Source organism: Kogia breviceps, chromosome 1 (assembly GCF_026419965.1).
Source record: "Kogia breviceps isolate mKogBre1 chromosome 1, mKogBre1 haplotype 1, whole genome shotgun sequence".
Lineage (NCBI taxonomy): Eukaryota > Metazoa > Chordata > Mammalia > Artiodactyla > Physeteridae > Kogia > Kogia breviceps.
In genome coordinates, this window is record NC_081310.1 from 125,726,778 (window position 1) to 125,739,185 (window position 12,408).

The following is a 12,408-nucleotide window of genomic DNA, read 5'->3' on the forward strand; positions in this document are numbered from 1 at the left end:
AATGATAGGTAATATTATTAACTGACCAGGAATTCATGACATTCCATGATCTTTTCCCTATCTTCCCAATGGTATCCCATTTCCTAACATTACTGTACATTTTTAACATGCCATATCATATCTCATATACTGAATATACCTTATGTGCCCCATGTTCATGTCTTTGATCATGTCATACTCTCTGCCTGAATTTTCCCTGGCAAATTCTTATCCATTTTTAGAACCCTTGATCAAATCCCATTCTCCTTCAAGAGAACTTCAAATACCTACTCCTTTCAGAAAGTCAGTCAGACCCCTGGGGCTTGCAGCTGGTGCTCAAAAGGAAACAAATTATTAACCCCCAAGAAAATTTAGAAGACTTTAAGAGATAACAGGTGCTGGTTTTGTAGAAAGTAGAAACTAGCAGCTTGAACATTAGAAATAGGCCAAAAGAATAAATCTTCATTGTGAAGCTAAACTTATAACGAAAGCAGGGCAAAGACAGCAGAATGTCCAGTATACACAGGAGTTGCTTCATGGCTATGTAAGTTAATGAATGTAAGAAAAAAGCCTGAGAAATTAAAAATATTATTTTTCATGGTTCCTGATAGCTATGTTAAAGACTCACTATAGCCTTCAAGCAAATATGCTCTCCACATTAAAAAAAAAATCCTAAATATCAAGGTACCATTTAGAAAAACGTCAATTTTTACGAAAGTTTCATTTTTTAAATCACTAGGTCAAAAGTTTTTTGTCATTCTGGCACTTAATATTTTCTGATTTATATACTCAAATTTACCTCCTACTCTACCTCAAAAGTCAAATCCTCAAAAGCTATCTGTCCTTAAAACTTCCTATCCTCTCTCCCAGACATCTCCTTCCACTATCAATTTTTTTCTCAATTTTATAGTATTTGCATTAAGGCCAACCAATAGAGAGTCTCTTTTCATAATTGAGGATCCCCCAAAGAAATGACAGACATTAAATCTTTCCAAGTGAGTTCTGATGTCTTTTGTAAGAAGCCTTCAGAAATAAAAAATTTAAATTAAAATTTTTATCATTGGGAACACACCAGGTTCTCTCAGTGTCTGTAGCTGGAAAGTCTAGTCCCACCTGCCCAGATGCTGACTGATAAAGATACTAGAGTAAATTTACCCTTCTTTCTTCAATAAGAACTAAGCTTTTTCTTCAGCAAGTTGGATGTAAAGCTCAATATTAGACACTTAAGCCATATTAATAAATATTCAATGATTCATATGTAATATTAATACTAAGACTTCACACTAAGTACAAATTTCTAAATGTCTTATTCTGAACTTTTAGGATACTTTTGAAGGAATCTGATCTAAAATCTGTACTTTTTGTTCACAGTTTATTATTAATATTACTTCAACAAGGTTTCAATACTACATTCCAACATTTAATTTTAGATCTTAAAAGTCATCGTAGTATTTTAAAGCTGGAAGAAACCTTGAACATCTCATACTTGTTATGAAATGTAAGGCTCACAGTAAGTCTAGAAAAGACAGAGGTAGAATCCATAAAGTTTGGCGACTGACTATATATAAAGGGAAAAAGAATCAACGATGACTCCTAGTTTTCAAGTCAAAGAGATATGGAAATATTAAGGAATTGCTCAGCAGAGTTTAGAAGGGAAACTAATTTGGGGGGCAGGAAGAGTGGAATAAGATAAAGGTTGTTTTGCTGTTGATGTTTTAAATAAACAGAGTGTGACACTAATCTTACCTTATGAATGAAGAAAAGCTCACTCTTCCTAGATGAACGAGAGGGCTGGGGAGGGGTGGAAGGGTGGAAGCTAATCACTGTGCCAGCTTGAAGTAGGAAATCTCTGCCTCTAGCTCATACATTGATCCTTTTTCATTTCCCACAAATACCTAAATTAGTGACTAGAAATACAGTCCTCCCAAAAGGACTTGATTTTCTTATGAATGATACTAAATATTTCCATTATTTCTGAAATAATTTTACTCACATTTTTGAACTCTAAAAAAATTTATGATCTTTGTTCGACCCTCTTCAGCTTTACTTCAGCCCTTTTCATGTGAACCAAACAGAACAGCATGTACAACCAAGATAATCTAATCAACAATAACCTATTTTACCTGTGCACTGTGAATTAAAGTCTAAATGAATTCTATTCATTATCTAAAATTTAAAGGGGTTGATCTCTTATTTGACAGAGAATTTACTAAAGAAAAAAGTTGGCTGGTTTTGGTGTGCAGGCACTGTTAACTGTACCTGCCAACAACCTAGTCCAGTAAACACTGGATTCTGTTCATCCAATGGTTCTTTGTCAACAAGCCATAATCACAATTTGAAACACATTAGTAGATTTTAACAAAGTAGAATTAATCCTTTGTGCCTCCCTATACCCTAGGTTCTCAAGCTTCTACAATTATTTAACAGGGAAGTTTTTAAACAATTAGTACTGAACATGCATATACAGAAAGACGAAAAAGGCTAGATGCAGAATTGGTTTCATCATTAAATATAATCATCTCTAGTGGGGTATCAACTTTCTGCTCATAAACATTTCCCTCCTAAATTTCACTCCTTTTATTACTTAAGAGATTGATTTGGTTTATGAAAATAATTCTGATAAAGATAAACCCCACACACTGGCTACCTGTGCAGAAGAAGAGAGGGAAATGGGTTCAGTGAGAATTTCCAGAGGCTTTGACATACCTGTAATATTTTATTATGAATGTGAAAATATATTACTATTTAATAAATCCAAGTAGTGGGTACACAGGCCAAAAATTAAGTATATGGTTGGGGGAAAAATGATAAAAATTGCTTTGTCTCTCAACCCACCCACCTAACTTCCCCTGCTCCTCACCACCCCCTAACCAAGGAAGACGCTATAGCTAAGAGCAATTTTGGAGAAGGGGAAAGAAGAAATGGTTTGGAAATGTTATACATTTCATAGGAGGACAAATCCAGGGCGTACAGAGTAGGAAAGACTCCAGAAAACAGGCAAGTACTAAATACAAATTATAATTTTGCCAAGAAGTACCTGTATCAGCAACTGTCCTTGGAGATGCTTCTAAAATTATCCTTAATTTTTTTCCAGGTCTACAGCAAATTACACGTTTGGGCAACACACTTTTGATTAGTGTGGGAGCAGCTTTTCTAGCTTTCAATGTGGTTTTTTTTTGTATTTTATTTATTTTTTTATACTGCAGGATCTTATTACTCATCCATTTTATACCCATCAGTGTATACATGTCAATCCCAATCTCCCAATTCATCACACCACCCCACCCACCCCAGTGATGCCTTCCTCCCTTGGTGTCCATACATTTGTTCTCTACATCTCTGTCTGTATTTCTGCCTGGCAAACCAGTTCATCTGTACCATTTTTCTAGGTTCCACATATATGCATTAATATACGATATTTGTTTTTCCCTTTCTGACTTACTTCACTGTGTATGACAGTCTCTAGATCCATCCACATCTCTAAAAATGACCCAATTTCGTTCCTTTTTATGGCTTAGTAATATTCCATTGTATATATGTACCACATCCTCTTTATCCATTCATCTGTCTATGGACATTTAGGTTGCTTCCATGACCTGGATATTGTAAATAGTGTTGCAATAAACATTGGGGTGCATGTGTCTCTTTGAATTATGGTTTTCTCTGGGTATAAGCTCAGTAGTGGGATTGCTGGGTCATATGATAATTCTATTTTTAGTGTTTTAAGGAACCTCCATACTGTTCTCCATAGTGGCTATATCAATTTACATTCCCACCAGAAGTGCAAGAGGCTTCCCTTTTCTCCACACCCTCTCCAGCATTTGTTGTTTATAGATTTTCTAATGATGCCCATTCTAACTGGTGTGAGGTGATACCTCATTGTAGTTTTAATTTGCATTTCTCTAATTATTAGTGATGTTGAGCAGCTTTTCATGTGCTTCTTGGCCATCTGTATGTCCTCCTTGGAGAAATGTCTATTTAGGTCTTCTGTCCATTTCTGGATTGGGTTGTTTGTTTTTTTAATATTGAACTGCATGAGCTGTTTATATATTTTGGAGATTAATCCTTTGTCCGTTGATTCATTTGCAAACATTTTCTCCCATTTTGAGAGCTGTCTTTTCATCTTGTTTATGGTTTCCTTTGCTGTGTAAAAGCTTTTAAGTTTCATTAGGTCCCATTTGTTTATTTTTGGTTTTATTTCCATTACTGTAGGAGGTGGATCAAAAAAGATCTCGCTGTGATTTATGTCATAAAGTGTTCTGCCTATGTTTTTCTCTAACAGTTTTATAGTGTCCAGTCTTACATTTAGTTCTCTAAGCCATTTTGAACTTTTTTTTTTTTTTTTTTTTTTGCAGTACGCTGGCCCCTCACTGCTATGGCCTCTCCCGTCACGGAGCACAGGCTCCGGACACGCAGGCTCAGCGGCCAAGGCTCATGGGCCTAGCCGCTCCACAGCATGTGGGATCTTCCCAGACCAGTGCACAAACCCATGTCTCCTGCAACAGCAGGCACACTCCCAACCACCGCGCCACCAGGGAAGCCCTTTTGAGCTTATTTTTGTGCATGGTGTTAGGGAGTGTTCTAATTTCATTCTTTTACATGTAGCTGTCCAGTTTTCCCTGCACCACTTACTGAAGAGACTGTCTTTTCTCCATTGTATATCCTTGCCTCCTTTGTCATAGATTAGTTAGCCATAGGTGAGTGGATTTATTTCTGGGCTTTCTATCTTGTTCCATTGATCTATATTTCTGTTTTTGTGCCAGTATCATACTGTCTTGATTACTGTGGCTCTGTAGTATAGTCTGAAAGCAGGAAGTCTGATTCCTCCAGCTCCATTTTTTTCCGTCAAGACTGCTTTGGCTATTCGGGGCGTTTTGTACCTACATACAAATTTTAAGATATTTTGCTCTAGTTCCATAAAAAATGCCATTGGTAATTTGATAGGGATTTCACTGAATCTGTAGATTGCTTTGGGTAGTACAGTCATTTTCACAATACTGATTCTTCCAATCCAAGAACATGGTATATCTCTACATCTGTTGGTATCATCTTTCTTTCATCAGTGTCTTATAGTCTTCTGCATACAGGTCGTTTGTCTCCCTAGGTATGTTTATTCCTAGGTAATTTTATTCTTTTTATTGCAGTGGTAGATGGGAGTGTTTCCTTAATTTCTCTTCCAGATTTTTTATCATTAGTGTATAGGAATGCAAGAGATTTCTGTACATTAATTTTGTATCCTGCAACTTTACCAAATCCATTGATTAGCTCTAGTAGTTTTCTGGTAGCATCTTTAGGATTCTCTCTATATAGTATCATGTCATCTGCAAACAGTGACAGTTTTACTTCTTCTTTTCTAATTTGTATTCCTTTTATTTCTTTTACTTCTCTGATTGCCGTGGCTAGGACTTCCAAAACTATGTTGAATAATAGTGGTGAGAGTGGACATCCTTGTCTTGTTCCTGATCTTACAGTAAATGCTTTGTTTTTCACCATTCAGAATGATGTTGGCTGTGGGTATGTCGTATATGACCTTTATTATGTTGAGGTAGGTTCCCTCTATGCTCACTTGTTGGAGGGTTTTTATCAGAAATGGGTGTTGAATTTTGTCAAAAGCTTTTTCTGCCTCTATTGAAATGATCATATGTATTTCTTCTTCAACTTGTTAATATGGTGTATCACATTGATTGATTTGCATATATTGAAGAATCCTTGCATCCCTGGGATAAATCCCACTTGACCATGGTGTATGATCCTTTTAATGTGTTGTTGGATTCTGTTTGCTAGTATTTTGTTGAGGATTGTTGCATCTATATTCATCAGTGATATTGGTCTCTAATTTTCTTTTTTTGTAGTGTCTTTGTCTGGTTTGGGTATCAGGGTGATGGTGGCTTCATAGAGTAAGTTTGGAAGTGTTCTTTCCTCTGCAATTTTTTGGAAGAGTTTGAGAAGGACAGGTGTTGGCTCTTCTCTAAATGTTTGACAGAATTCACCTGTGAAGCCATTCAGGCCTGGACTTTTGTTTGTTGGAAGATTTTTAATCACAGTTTCAATTTCATTATTGTGATTGGTCTGTTCATATTTTCCATTTCTTCCTCGTTCAGTCTTGGAAGGCTATACCTTTCTAAGAATTTGTCCATTTCTTCCAGGTTGTCCATTTTATTGGCATAGAGTTGCTTGTAGTAGTCTCTTAGGATGCTTTGTATTTCTGCAGTGTCTGTTGTAACTTCTCCTTTTTCATTTCTAATTTTATTGGTTTGAGTCCTCTCCCTCTTTTTCTTGATGAGTGTAGCTAATGGTTTATCAGTTTTGTTTATCTTCTCAAAGAACCAGCTTTTAGTTTTATTGACCTTTCCTATTGTTTTCTTTGTTTCTATTTTATTTATTTCTGCTCTGATCTTTATGATTTCTTTCCTTCTGCTAATTTTTGGTTTTGTTTGTTCTTTCTCTAGTTCCTTTAGGTGTAAGGTTAGATTGAGATTTTTCTTGTTTCTTGAGGTAGGCTTGTATAGCTATAAACTTCCCTCTTAGAACTGCTTTAGCCACATCCCATAGGTTTTGAATCGTTGTGTTTTCATTGTCATTTGTCTCCAGGTATTTTTTGATTTCCTCTTTGATTTCTTCAGTGATCTCTTGGTTATTTAGTAATGTATTGTTTAGCCTCCACGTGTTTGTGTTTTTTATGTTTTTTTCCCTGTAACTGATTTCTAATCTCATAGCATTGTGGTCAGAAAAGATGCTTGATATGATTTCAATTTTCTTAAATTTACCAAGGCTCGATTTGTGACCCAAGATGTGATCTATCCTGGAGAATGTTCCGTGCGCACTTGAGAAGAAAGTGTAATCTGCTGTTTTTGGATGGAATGTCCTATAAATATCAAGTCTATCTGGTCTATTGTGTCATTTAACATTTGTGTTTCCTTATTAATTTTCTGCCTGGATGATCTGTCCATTGGTGTAAGTGAGGTGTTAAAGTCCCCCACTATTATTGTGTTTCTGTCAATTTCCTCTTTTATAGCTATTAGCAGTTGCCTTATGTATTGAGGTGCTCCTATGTTGGGTGCATATATATTTATAATTGTTATATCTTCTTCTTGGATTGATCCCTTGATCATTATGTAGTGTCCTTCCTTGTCTCTTGTAACATTCTTTATTTTAAAATCTATTTTATCTGATATGAGTATTGACACTCCAGCTTTTTTTTTTTTTTTTTTGCGGTACGTGGGCCTCTCATTGCTGTGGCCTCTCCCGTTGCAAAGCACAGGCTCCGGACGTGCAGGCTCAGTGGCCATGGCTCACGGGCCCAGCCGCTCCGCGGCATGCAGGATCCTCCTGGACTGGGGCACGAGCCCGTGTCTCCTGCATTGGCAGGCGGTCTCTCAACTACTGCGTCACCAGGGAAGCCCTCCAGCTTTCTTTTGATTTCCATTTGCATGGAATATCTTTTTCCATCCCCTCACTTTCAGTCTGTATGTGTCCCTAGGTCTGAAGTAGGTCTCTTGTAGACAGCATATGTATGGGTCTTGTTTTTGTACCCATTCAGCAAGCCTGTGTCCTTTGGATGAAGCATTTAATCCATTCACATTTAAGGTAATTATCGATATGTATGTTCCTATGACCATTTTCTTAATTGTTTTCAGTTTGTTTTTGTAGGTTCTTTTCTTCTCTTGTGTTTCCCACTTAGAGAAGTTCCTTTAGCATTTCTTGTAGAGCTGGTTTGGTGGTGCTGAATTCTTTTAGCTTTTGCTTGTCTGTAAAGCTTTTGATTTCTCCATCAAATCTGAATGAGATTCTTGCCAGGTACAGTAATCTTGGCTGTAGTTTCTTCCCTTTCATCACTTTAAGTATTCATGCCACTCCCTTCTGGCTTGCAGAGTTTCTGCTGAGAAATCAGCTGTTAACCTTATGGGAGTTCCCTTGTATGTTATTTGTCATTTTTCCCTTGCTGCTTTCAATAATTTTTCTTTGTCTTTAATTTTTGTCAGTTTGATTACTATGTGTCTTGGCGTGTTTCCCCTTGGGGTTATCCTGCCTGGGACTCTCTGCACTTCCTGGACTTGGGTGGCTATTTCCTTTCCCATGTTAGGGAAGTTTTTGACTATAATCTCTTCAAATATTTTCCCGGGTCCTTTCTCTCTCTCTTCTCCTTCTGGGACCCCTATAATGCGAATGTTGTTGCGTTTCATGCTGTCCCAGAGGTCTCTTAGGCTGTCTTCATTTCTTTTCATTCTTTTTTCTTTATTCTGTTCCACAGCAGTGAATTCCACCATTCTGTCTTCCAGGTCACTTATCCGTTCTTCTGCCTCAGTTATTCTGCTATTGATTCCTTCTGGTGTCGTTTTCATTTCAGTTATTGTACTGTTCATCTGTTTGTTTGTTTGTTTTTAATTTATTATTTATTTTTGGCTGTGTTGGGTCTTCGTTTCTGTGTGAGGACTTTCTCTAGTTGCAGCAAGCAGGGGCCACTCTTCATCACGATGCGCGGGCCTCTCACTATCGCGGCCTCTCTTGTTGCGGAGCACAGGCTCCAGACGCACAGGCTCTGAAGTTGTGGCTAATGGACTTAGTTGCTCTGTGGCATGTGGGATCTTCCCAGAACAGGGCTCGAACCCGTATCCCCTGCATTGGCAGGCAGATTCTCAATCACTGTGTCACCAGGGAAACCCTGTTTGTTCTTTAATTCTTCTAGATCTTTGTTAAACATTTCTTGCATGTCTCTATTTTTGCTTCCATTCTTTTTCTGAGGTCCTGGATCATCTTCACTATCATTATTCTGAATTCTTTTTCTAGAAGGTTGCCTATCTCCACTTCATTTAGTTGTTTTTCTGGGGTTTTATCTGGTCCCTTCATGTGGTACATAGCCCTCTGCCTTTTCATCTTGTCTATCTTTCTGTGAATGTGGTTTTTGGTCCACAAGCTGCAGGACTGTAGTCTCATTGTGTTTTTAATAATCATCATTTTCCAAAATCATGTGAGAATTTTAGTTTCATTAATTTTCTCATACCCAAATATGCTGAAATAAGAAGACAGCCACCAGACTTTCCCCAAGTGACATCAATTACTCTGCATAGAACATTAAATAACTTTCAATCTAATTGGACTTCCTACCATAGCCTCCTGAATTTGTAAATAACATGAGAAGTTACATTAAGAAGCTTTTAAATGTGTACGTTTAGTAAGCAGTAATTAAGTATTTGAATGGTGAAGTTTTAGTAACGTTTGCACACACAACTTTAAACATCTCTGTTCAGGTTTTGAGAATGAGAGAAATAGGACTAGAATGTACATAGTTGATTTACAAAACTCATTCTGAAAAACCAGTGCTAGCAAGAAATGGACTAACTGGGATTTTATTCATCTCCCTGAATTTTGTAAGTTTTGGGGCTGACCAAGTAAACAGTTATTTCTCTGCCTATCTTGCTACTTTCTGTATTTTGAAGGAAATAATAGCTCACTATTAAAGGCAGTTAATTGTTAAGCCTTTTGGTCTTTTGACCAAATCTGGTAAACAACTTTCAAAATATAGGTAGCATTAACAACGCCTATTTTAAGGTGACTATGGTAAACTCAAAATCATAATTTAAAATATTCATTATATATTATTTCTGGTAACTATGACAAGAATTTTCAGGGGCTTAAAAAAAACAAAAGTTATCACGCATTCTAATCGAGTAGGTCCAGTATGAGTCTCTAGAACAGAGGTTTTCAACCTTACGTGCACATGAGATTCACTGAGGGAACTGAGTCCCAGGCCATACCCCAGACCTATTAAATCAATCTTTGAAGGGTGGGCCCCAGGCACCAGCACCAGCAAACTTTTGAAAGTTTCCAAGATGATTCCCACAAGTAACTAAGGTTGCGAACACAGCTCTAAGATCCTAACAGTATACACCTGATTTCGGTATGCCACAAAGAGAAATCACAAACACACACGTGACATGCATTAAAAAAAAATTAAGTAGTCTGCTTTTTTTGTAGGACAACACACAGTAACTTTTGTCTATGTGAGCCTGACATACTTCAGCTCAAATGAACTTTCCCACCACAAAAACAAACTCTCAGCAAATCCATCAGATACAAAAGAGATAAGCCATAAAACTAGTAGGAATGAAAACACCTTCCTATACAACTGATGGCTGTACACACTTGGAACTAGTCTGTACCCTGAAATAAATGTGAGATGAAACATTTATTTTCCCTAAGGACTTATATTTGACACTTGTCCTTAACGAAAATGTTGATAAAAGTCCAAATGGTAATGATGAAAATTCATTCTTATCAATGAGAAAACACCTCATCTGAAAGCAAACCTCAAGAAGCCCTCCTACACATTTTATACAGCAAGAAATTTAAATTGAATCTATTTGCATAAACACTTCACAATTATATATATATATATTTTTTTTTTTTTTTTTTTAAAAACAACATTTTACGTATGTTCAGGTACTAATTAGTATTCAGAAGGAAAGACCATACGAAAACTCAAATCCAGTCTTCTCCCTTAAAGGAAGTTTCTTTTACAAGTTGAATTACATTTTTTTTCAAAGCAGGCTTTACTTTGTCATAATGGTAGTTTGCATTTATACTGTTTTGACATTTCCTAGGCTCTCTAAGAATCAATCCATCCAACATCTCTGTGAGGTGGATACTAATCAGTTACCGACACATTATTCTCAGCTCCTTATTTCTAAGACTGAAAAACTTACTCATAAGCAGTTACTGAACTGAGCCAAGGTGAATGAGACAAATAAAGAAATATGTGAACACTTGCCAACATTCACTGTTTTGTTGTTTTGTTTTGTCTTACTAATCCACCCCACCCCAGCCAAAAAAAGGGAAGTTATAACATGTGAACATTTATCCCACTGCTTTTCATAACTGGGGTACCACAAAATCTATGTAGGGAGTCCTCACCTACCAAAAAAAACCAACAAAAACCTGTCAAAAGAGAGCAAGTATAAAGAACTCAATTGGGAAGAGAATGAAAAACTGAAGAGAAATGGACAGGAAGAATTATTCACAGCAACTTAATTGAAGGTGATTGATATTTTAAGTATTAGGGGAAAAGCTTCTCATTAAAAAATTAAGCAACGGTGCTTTAATCGAGTCTAGAAGATATTCCATTCCCATACAGAAAAATCTATATACACTAATTTCCAAATTTCAAGCTGTTTACAACTAAGTAAATAAGCTCACCCAGCTTCTCATTAACTTAGTGCAGAACTTCCAGAAAAAAGATGTCTCTACATACAGTCTATTTTCAAACATAAAACTGAATTACACTTTATACACTGTTCTACCAATGTATCTTTCCTTTGACCAGAAGAAATTAACATATAATCTTACCTTTCCTTCCAGAGGATTTCCGAGTGTTAATGCTATGGCAACAGCTCAGTGTAAAGCATGCAAAGCTAAAAACATTTAACAAGTGATCTAGTTAGATCTCAGAGAATGACTGTTGTTTGAGTACACATGTAACAAAGGTTAATGACAAAAGTAAAATGCATTTTAAAAAATTTATTACATTAAGATCTGTAAGCACAAGTGTGGTTTGTACAGCTTCTACCTAATAAAGTCACTTAAATAAATGTAAGAAAGGCAGAAGAGAAGGTACCAATGAATGCCAGTGCAGAAGACAAAGCTACCCAAAGGAAACAATATAGCTACACTAAAACTGATCAGCTTAGATTTGAAAGGAATATATAGGCACAAGACATAAGAAAACTCAATCTGACAAGGACAAATAAAAGAGTGCCAAAGAATTAAGAAAACTGTTAAAGACTGCACCTATGAATAAAAAATTAACCCTTTTCCCACAAATAACAGCTAAAAAATGTCAGAGAAGGAAGCATTCCTACACTGGGAAACACTGGGAAGGAAGCTAAGTAGAACATCCTTTATGGCTCCTTTCGAATAAAAGATACTATTATTTTATGATTCATTCACTCTAAGTCACAGTAAAACCCTGACATCATCTTAAGTCATCAGAAATAAGAAAGAATGCATACTAAATTTAAACTGCAGAGGAATTAACTTTTAATGTTCCTCAAAAAGGTAACTATACACTATTCTTCATAAATAAGTATAAAATAATTTCAGTGGACTACCACACTTAATTCTACACCCAACTAACTAAAAACATTTTGACATATTTAGATACTCAATATTGGCTATACCTCCCAACAAATACCTGTGGAAGAAAGGGAGGGAGAGAAGAGCAGGCTTAAGTACTTCCATCCTTTAAAAAACAAACATATATTTTTGACATCTGCTTAAACACTAAAATATCAGTTTGTAAAAAGTGTTTAATCTGAGTTCTAGAAAACTTAATTTATTCAATTCTCTGCCACTTCCATAGAATAAATGCATGCCCTAGAATCAAATTCATTTGAGTACCTTAATATTCATCTTTTCTACTGCTATAGGGGTTAA

The 12,408-nt window shown here is 36.3% G+C and overlaps 1 protein-coding gene across 2 annotated transcripts in view; it reads right to left on the minus strand.

Moving 5' to 3' along the window:
- Positions 1-12,408, minus strand: part of HS2ST1 (heparan sulfate 2-O-sulfotransferase 1) — a 190,643-nt gene that overhangs the window by 158,405 nt on the left and 19,830 nt on the right. The gene's annotated exons all lie outside the window — the stretch shown is intronic.